General features: G+C 51.3%; 2 protein-coding genes across 9 annotated transcripts in view; one reads left to right on the top strand and one right to left on the bottom strand.

Moving 5' to 3' along the window:
- The window catches only part of LOC113218308 (oocyte zinc finger protein XlCOF6), a 38,645-nt gene that overhangs the window by 15,340 nt on the left and 14,405 nt on the right, over positions 1–8,900 (bottom strand). The window lies entirely within an intron of this gene.
- The window catches only part of LOC113218302 (uncharacterized), a 22,711-nt gene continuing 13,894 nt past the window's right edge, over positions 84–8,900 (top strand). For all 4 annotated transcript variants that reach the window (XM_026438597.2, XM_052264507.1, XM_052264495.1 and 1 more), the window contains exon 1: positions 84–401. The gene's annotated coding sequence lies outside the window, so the exon portion shown is untranslated. The remainder of the gene's footprint in view (positions 402–8,900) is intronic.

Genomic DNA, 8,900 nt, shown 5'->3' with positions numbered 1-8,900 from the left:
GGGGCCGGTGGGGGATGAGCCTGGCTGGGCGCGCCGGAGCCGCGCCGGGAGTGGGGAGTGGGGTTGGGTTATAACGTATAGCGTGGGTCCGCCATCCCCATTTGCGAACGGGCACCGCGACGGGAGGGATCGGGCCAGCCAGCCACGCCGCGCCACGCCGCGCCACGCCACGGCACCACCACCTGTCGGCAACTGGAGTGAACACACCTGCAGGCGTGCCGCGCGCAGCCGCGCGCCAGCGGTGCTGCTCACAGCCCGCGCCGGCGGACAGAGGGACGCGGACAGCGCGCAGCGTAGACGGACAGCCCCCGCGGTGGCGGACAGCGCGCGAGACAGCCCTGCTGCACCTCGCGGCCGGCGATGCTGAGCCACTGCCGCCGCGCCTGACGGGAAACCAGCAGGTGAGTCAGACGGCTGCGGCCCCGCGCCCCCCGCCAGCCGACCAAATCAAGAGAGGGCTTAACGTGATTAGGAGCGACGCGTCACCAGGAAGCACAGTTCCGTGGGTCAGACTGAACAAGAGATTTCAATCTTGCAAGGAAAGTATTTTTGGGAAATTTTTCAAGATATTTTTAAAAAGTAGAAAGTTTTCGGGGAAGTTTCATTTTTTCCTTTTTTTTCTGGAAATATTTCAAAGTGTTTCCAAGTTTTTTCTGGAAAAGTTTCGAACTTTTAAAATCCATAGACCGAACTAGCGCTTTCGCACACACAGAACCAAATTATTTTTTTTCTGCGCCACTTCATTTTGTGCGAGTGTGTATTTCAGTGGAATAAGACCATGGCCTTCTTCTGGCAGCGGAACGCGCCACACGTGTAGGGAGTGACCAAGACCATATAGCAGCCTTGAGGAGCGGGGGCGGGAGGAGGTTGGGAGGTTGAGGATGGAGAAAAAAAATGGAATCAGACAAAGGAGCGCGGCCAGGCAGAAGAGAAGGTCCTGGAGCATTAATGTAGGTTGAATAATGCACGGGGGGCAGGGCGGGCAGGGGGCGGGGCGGGGCGAGTCCGGGGCCCGTCAGTGCGTTTACATCACCGATATGCTAAGGAGCCCCGCGGCTCAGGCACGGCTTGCCCCCAAAAGCAGGGGCTTCAATAATGAAAACTAAATGAAACCGAAGGGAGAAAATGCGCGAATGTGAGGCGGAAAAAAGAAACACTTGAAAATTACAAAGATGACATCGACAGCCTTTGGTATGTGACGTGTGGGCGAAATGGCAGTGCGTATTTGCTGCAGCTGCTAACCAAGTTAGCGCCCGGCCGCTGCACCGCGCGACCAGCTTCTGCAAACAACCAATCAGGCAGGAGACACGCGATACTTTTGGCGCGGAAAATAAATTTATAAATTGGATACACGCGGCAGGGGCTCGCCCCTCTCCCCCCGGATCTCACTGATTCCCAAACGGTGCTCGGGAGCTGCACCGCGCGTCCAGCGATAGCGTCGGGGGCGGCGAGATAAGCTACAGTGCGAAGAGTAGAGCCAAACCAAAAGCTATTCGTCAGACATTCAGGACAAAGACAAAAGCTTCAAATAACGAAAAACAGAAAAAGGCGGCACAGAGATCATGCAAATACCAGACTCGTCCACCTCAGCCGCTCTTAACGCGCGTGCGAGTTGGTCTGGACGTTTGAAGACTGATGGAACAGCCAAGTTCCCAGTGTAAGGTGTAAAAAATCAAAAAATCCAAACAAACCGAAACAAGGAATAAGGTCTTGTTTTCATATGAAACAATAGCCTAAGCCCCTTTAAGCCATTTTTTTTTACACGTTCAGTGACCGTTGTCAAAAATGTTGTCAAAAAAGGGTGAAAGTAAATTTTCATATCTATAAATAACAAGGTAGCTGTAGAGAGTCCAGTTACACTGAAAACCCAAGTGTGTGAATGTCACTCACTTGTAGGTGTGTGAATATCCGTTCCTACACTTGAGGGGGGTAAACGTGTGAATTTTCTAGGAAAAATTCACACCTTTACTCCTCTAAGTGTACGAATGGATATTCACACTCCTACAAGTGAGCCACATTTACACACTTGCGTTTCCAGTGTAAAAATGAAACTGCACTGGGCTACACACACTGGAAATGCAAGTGTGTGAATGTCGCTCACCTGCAGGTGAGCGACATTCACACACTTGCATTTCCAGTGCAGATATGAGAAAATAGCTCAAAGCATTTACTGCCACATTCCCAGATATAAGTGGAGCTAAGAAATGTCAGGATAGGAAAACAAAAAGTCTTGGTATGTGCACGGGGACCCCCTTCTCATCACTTTTATAATCAACCCCAAACCCTTGGTTAAAGACAATAAGGTTCAGCTTATTTTCTGCTGGCTCACTGTAAAGTGCTTGCAAATCATATTCTTTGCGACGTAACAACGAATTAGTTCGTATTGCAAAGAACTTCTTTGCAAGCCGTCAGGATCCTTGTAGACATTTTGTTTGCATGGCAAGCTTGCGGAGAATTATAGTTCGTACTACAATGAAGCTTCAACATTTTTCGCAAGCTGCAAAAAAAATCGTTTGCATTTCGAACGAAAAAACGAACTTTCCTTTGCAAGTATTTTGTAGAACATTGCGGGAACGAGGTGAGCGGGTTACTCTGACTCGCCTATCTCCTCTCTGACTCCCTCCCCCCCCCCCCCCCCCCCCCGTCTTTCTCCGCCCTCCCCGCACAGCACCCCACACATAGCATGCGTCTTAATAACGCCCACAGAATGTTACCCCACGTTCCAAACACGAGACTCGCAGTATTTATACAGCCAGGTGCGGGTCTGCAGCAATGGGGAAGAGTAGAAAAAGGAAAGGAGGCGGGAGGGGGTGGTCCTTGAGCCTTGAGAGACACATATAACTTCATCGACCTATCGTGTTAGTAAGTCAGCCTGCTGCTAAAAACACATGGCATTGAGATCAACACAGGCCCGTATTTGACATTATTAGGACGGCAGGGTTGGGTTGGCAGACTGCGTGGGTGTTCTATAAAGGTTAGATATACTCATCTTCTTTGAGTGAAGACTTGGATGGCAAAGACGAAAGACATAACGCGCCACTCACATTATGAGTTTTCTTGTTCTCTCTCTCTCTCTCTCTCTCTCTCTCTCTCTCCTGCCTCTGCTCTGCGTGCCACGTTGCTTTGCTGCACCGCCACAACCCCGGCGTGTACTTTGTCGGTATGAAAGAGCGAGGTGCTGCCTGTGTCAGGTTAGAGTCCTTAGGCTCCGACCCCCGCTGGTCGCATCGCATCTCAGAGCGCTGGTCGGCCCGCGGACGCGGGGGACCGCCGGCGCAAGCCGACCGCCCGCCTGCTCGGCCTTGGCGCGACTCTGTGGCGCAGTGGACGGTATCGCGATAGACGGCTCAAACTTTGCTCAAAGCGCTTCCTTATGATCTCCGGTCCCGCCCGCACGCCTAGAGCGGACATTTTTATTTTCCCTTTCGAATCGGTATAGCTTCAATTATTTAAGTTTTAATTGTGTTCCGGTGCGCAGCTAGGGGCCGGGCCGGGGCCGGGCGTGGGGCTGGGGCGTGGCGCGGGGTGGGGCCGGGTCACCGCGAGACGGCTGCCCCCCCCGTGGTCCTCCCCAGGGTGGGCCGCGCACTCGCTACGTGTCGCCGGCGCCTACTTACATACGGCAGTCAGTCACTAACTTCCCTAACGAAACTCGAATTAGTGGCTTCCATTGTCCCGGCGCAGCCATACGACGGCTGCTGCTGCAGACTCCCCAGGGGGGCGGCGGCACCGGTGGGCGGCACAGGGAGTACAGGCACCGGGGGTCGGCACCGGGGAGCTGCCCAAAACGAGTGATAAAACTTCGACCTGACTCATACTCAGAGCAAGGTTTAGAGATCATCTACTTCAAATTTAGTTAAAACAAATATATTATATTATAAGACTCAATTTGTCATCTCACCCCTATCGCCAATTTATAGACTGGTGATAGATAAGGCGAAGCCCCGACCTACCGCGCTGTGTGCCACACCTGGTTTCTCGCACGAAAAAACTAAGAGCACCTGAGGAAATGGTCTTTTTAGGGGGTGCAATTTACAGATCGGAAAACGAACATGTTAGTTGGGCGGCCGCAACTGATGTGTTTGCGATTCCAACTAATCGGGATTTTCCGTGCATGGCTGTGGAGCTGACGAGTTTTGGTCAGAATATAGCTTTAGAAAGCAAATCCTCCTATATTTTCTTGTCATTTTAAAGGTATATTTTTAAAAAGTTGTTGCGGCTCCCCTGAAGAGGGGCTGCCCGCTGCAGTGGTGTGCCTCCTCCTCCTCCTGGCGCCCGCTGACGTTCAAACAAGACCATACTGCTGCCCCATTGATAAGGCGTGGGGCGGGCATGCCCAGTCCATTAGCTCGTCCCGCCCCCAGCCCCGCCCCGCCCCCGCCCCCGCCCCCGGGGCAGGTCGCAGCCATTACCCGCTGGCGGCCGCGTGCGGCGTGTCTCGCGCGACACCTCAAGCCGTTCGTGTGTGCTCGTCATCAATTGCAAAGCATTCCCTGCAATTCTTCGTAATATGCTTATTTGCAGCCTATATAAAGCTCCTGCTGAATCCTATTAAGCCCTGAAGTTGTAGCAAATATAAAGAGCATTGTTGCCCTCGAATTGAATTCGAATCGAATTCGAAAGAAAAAATGGGCTTTTCATAATAATTTTTCACCAAATAAAAGAGAAAATTCGTAAAAAATGAAGATGTGGCCGAACAGGAGGCACATCTAATCAGTATTTAGGAGTGCTGGTGATTGCAAATAAGCGTCCGCATAGCGCGCGACACATACTGCACGAATTGGACAGAAAGAGGAAAGGGCAAAAGGTGACGAGTACGTAATGCAAGTTCGAGAGAAAACCTCTTTTAAGTTTCCAATTCATTACCATTTTCGTCGTCGTCCGTCGTCGACAACTCCCAACACCATCTCCTCACTCATTCACCGGAGAACACTACTTCACAGCTCGGATCAAACTTTCTCGTGGATGCGGGAATAACGCCTGGCCCCACCCCGCGCGTTGCAGGTGCACTTCTGTGCACTCGATCTATGCCGAGAGGGAGATGGGGGAGTTCTTCGGATTAATTCAGAGCTCTCACTTCTCTCTCTCTCTCTCTCTCTCTCTCTCTCTCTCTCTCTCTCTCTCTCTCTCTCTCTCTGCTGCACGTCACGAGGTGGGGCGGTTGACGGTTAGGGTTTGCAGCGGTGTCACGAGGGAACTACGTAACGCAGCCTGTAACCGGAGTGCGGGCCGGTGGAGCCGGTGGGCCAGAGGAGGTGGACAGCTCGTTAACGCCACGCCACGCCACAGGTGGAACGTGGAACCCATCGACTCGCCTCACAGAGCAGCCCCTCATCACTTTTATCTACTTCGTCGAAAGAAAATTCACAGCAATGTTTATTCCTACTTTCTTTTTCGCGATTCGAGAGTACTTTCATAGCCGATCGCATGATCAAATTTAACTCACAGTCAACAGAGTTTTTATTTTTGTCCTTTCGAAAACGCCAGAATTTTATGTCTAATCGTCGCAAAGAACTTATTTTTACTGTACAGGTTAAAGATCAGCGGCCACACTGTAAGGTCACGGACACGATGGCGGCAGGGGCGGAGGAGTCCGCGCGGACTCGGAGTGGCAAAGTCTATAATGAGGGCGGAACACCAATGCCACTGCTCCGTCCCACTCCGTGCCACTCCGTGCCACTCGGACCCCAACGCTACGAAACCGGTGCTCATTGAACCGGGTCCACGCCAGCCACCGGCGCTGCTCAGCCTGGCTCAGCCCGGCGGCACAGGGCGGGACAGAGACAGACGCGCGCCACCCCCGCTGGGAAATGATGCGCGCGGGACAGAGGGCGGGGCAGGGCGGGGCGTAAGGGAGGGGGAGAGGTTATTCCTGATGTTTTACCTCCACGGCCGAGTAAAGCGATCCGCCCGCGGAGGGGCCGGAGCAGAGCCGCGGCGAAAACGGCGAGAGAAAAAAAAGACGAAACGGAAAATAAAAGGTCGTTCGCCATGGCGACACGCCACGACATTCCAACGCGCCCCACCAGAGGCCAAAGACCCCCGGACCCAACCAACCACCAACACACACACATACACTGAGAAAAAAAAATCTGTCTCAGCACTATACGTTTAGTCCCCAGATCGACGTTTTTTCGTTGCACTATACGTCTAGCGCTGGGAGCTAAACGTAGCATCCCAGGCAAAGAAAATTTAGAGCACAGCACTAAAACTCAATGACAGGTCACTATCTCATTTTGAGCTGGGACAAAAGTCGGGAGCATTAGACGTACGTTTAGTGCCCGGACAGAAATATTTTTCTCAGTGTACCCATCCGAATAAGAAGACCTATACAACTAGAAAGTAAGAATTCAGGAATCATTAAATCGAAAATAACTAAATTTTTTTTTTTTGAACTGCCATTATTGAAACATTGTTTTCGCTAGAAAAGTAGAGCACCAAAAGAGGTGATGGAAAAAAGGGGAGAATCCCACACAAGACCGAGATTGCATTCGAGAGTTCACGATTTTTATAAAAGGATTTTCTATCGGAATATAACTGAGATTTTGTTTCCAGAACTGATATTTCATTAATTTCATGACTACTTTTCTAAAATAAAAAGCTATAGCCAATGAAAATCTGAAGCGCCACATAAAAAATTAATCGCAGGGACCAAGACATTTTTTCGTGCCAATACGAAGTTTTCATTTGTCCCAGTATTTTCCTAACTTTGCTTCCTTGCCTGATCAGCTTATCCCCTGTGACGAATTTTTCATTGCCATGCGACTTACTGATGATTAAGTGGTTACTTAAGACCAATTTTCAATTACAGAAACTAAACATTTTTTCCATGTTCCCTTTACTGTGCCATAGTACATGCAACGCACGAAGGGATCAGTTTGGACTAAGATTGCAGGTGCACGCCATGGCACTGAAGTTGGGCGTTCGGGAGAAAGGGCGGGGGTGAGAAGAAGACGGACCACAAGGATTCAGCAACGTCCACACAGACAATGCCTTGGCAATGGCATACGCGTGGAGTTTTCTGTGTGCGACTGCCGCGTTTCCGCCTTACCTCGACGCCCCACCCCACCCCGCTCCGCCGCGCCCCGCCGCGCCCCGCCCCGCCCCGCCCCGCCTCGAGGCGCGGCGGCGTTTCCCTCGCTCGCCATATATTTCCATTCGCCGTGCATGTGCGCGCGGTGGTGCGAGGCGGTGCGGCACCAAAGGCGCGCATTATTTGAACTTGAAATCTAACGTCCTCGAAAAACGGCTCCCCAGGGGTGATGAAGGGATTAGAACCTTTGCCGCTGCGAGCTGCCCTCGGAATCGAGTTAGTTGTTGAAGCCGCTGCTCGCACCGTCTTCGCAATAGACTATCTTTATTTTCTCCGGTGTACTCGCACGGCATGGCGCGCGTTCGCTTACCGCGATGACACCACCGTTACAGTACAGGTCCCCCGGCACCCGGTCGGGAGATTGCGATGCGGTATACTCCCCCTACCACGCCAAATGACTTGGGCCACTCTTGTACTTTCACTACACCACTTCCTCTCTCCTTCCTCGACGCTCTGTTTTGCCGAAAATGGCGACTCTTCTCACCTTTGACTGCACACGATCTGGCAACAGAAACGGTGAGCAAAAGCGGCGATATTCTAGCCATATTACAAGCCACATACGAATGCAGAATGTCAGGTGTAACAGGAGCAATAGAAGGCGAGCTATTATTATTTTTATTTTAGCTTTGCACTCTACAAAGTTAAAATTTCGCACAGTTCTAGTTTAGACCATGCTGAACATTTCTATGGACGTCGAGGCAAATGAAAGGAACTCGTCGTTATCTACGATTTTTTCGTGGTACCAACAAAATATTTCTGAACACTGTTAAAACAAGTGTTTAATTTTGCACGTCAATTGACGTTTAAGTTCAAGTGTGCATTTTCTCGACACTTTGTGGTGTCTAACTCTGTTATACGCCAATTGGTGTTTAAACTTTCGACACTTCCGGAACGTATGGCAGCTGCACACCGTATGGTTCCTTATTGACAGCATAGAACTGTGTGTGTCCAAGTGTGCAGAATTTAAACGTTTACAAAACGTCTAAAATGTGCACACCACGCAAGTGTGCAACTTGAGTTAAACACCATGTAATGTGCAAAATCACAACTTGCACACGTTTGGTGTGCAAATATTGCACACTTGTTTTACCAGTGAACATGGAAGAAAGTGAGAACCATCCTGCTTTAACATTTTCTTTCATCTGGTTTAGCAATCGATTCTTGATTTTTCTTTTCTCTTTTGGTAGAAAGAGAGAGAGAAAAAAATAAACTCTTGTTGTTAATTAAAATAAGGGCCCGTCTGGCGAGAAAACTAAACGCCTGAGGCTGAGTCGAACAAGGGTGAATGCAAATTGGGAGACTGCGGACGTTAATCCGATGGGGGACAGAGAAGTCCAAGAAGAGAGTGAGGTGCGGGAGGAAGGGGGAAGCGAAGGGAGGGGAGGGTGGTAGTGGTGGGCCGGGTGATCTGTGAGAAGGGTGCGTGCGGGTGCGGGCGCCAGGCGGTGCGCATGTGGGCGAGGCGGGCTAAGACTGACCGGGGGCGATCTGCATTTCCATATAAGTTAGCCGGAGATACTTTGTAATGCTGCCGACCGACCCCCCTCCCTCCCCCTCCGAGTGTACACTACACGTGAGCCCCGCAGGCCGCAAAGGCGAAAGCGCCGCCCACACCCGCCCCGCCTCTGCATCTCAAGCCGACGCACACCAGACGCACACGCACATGCACACGCACACACACTCAAACACGGAGGCGTTTGCTGCGTCGCATTGCGTATTCAAGGCGAAACGCAACGCTATTCCAACCATCCTTCCCTCACATCCTTCCCGCAGACCTGGCCTGGCGGGCTGTCAGCGTGCGCAGCGG

Source organism: Frankliniella occidentalis, unplaced genomic scaffold (assembly GCF_000697945.3).
Source record: "Frankliniella occidentalis isolate FOCC.00 unplaced genomic scaffold, Focc_3.1 Scaffold2, whole genome shotgun sequence".
Classification (NCBI taxonomy): Eukaryota; Metazoa; Arthropoda; class Insecta; order Thysanoptera; family Thripidae; genus Frankliniella; species Frankliniella occidentalis.
This window is presented reverse-complemented; position numbering and strand designations above follow the sequence as displayed.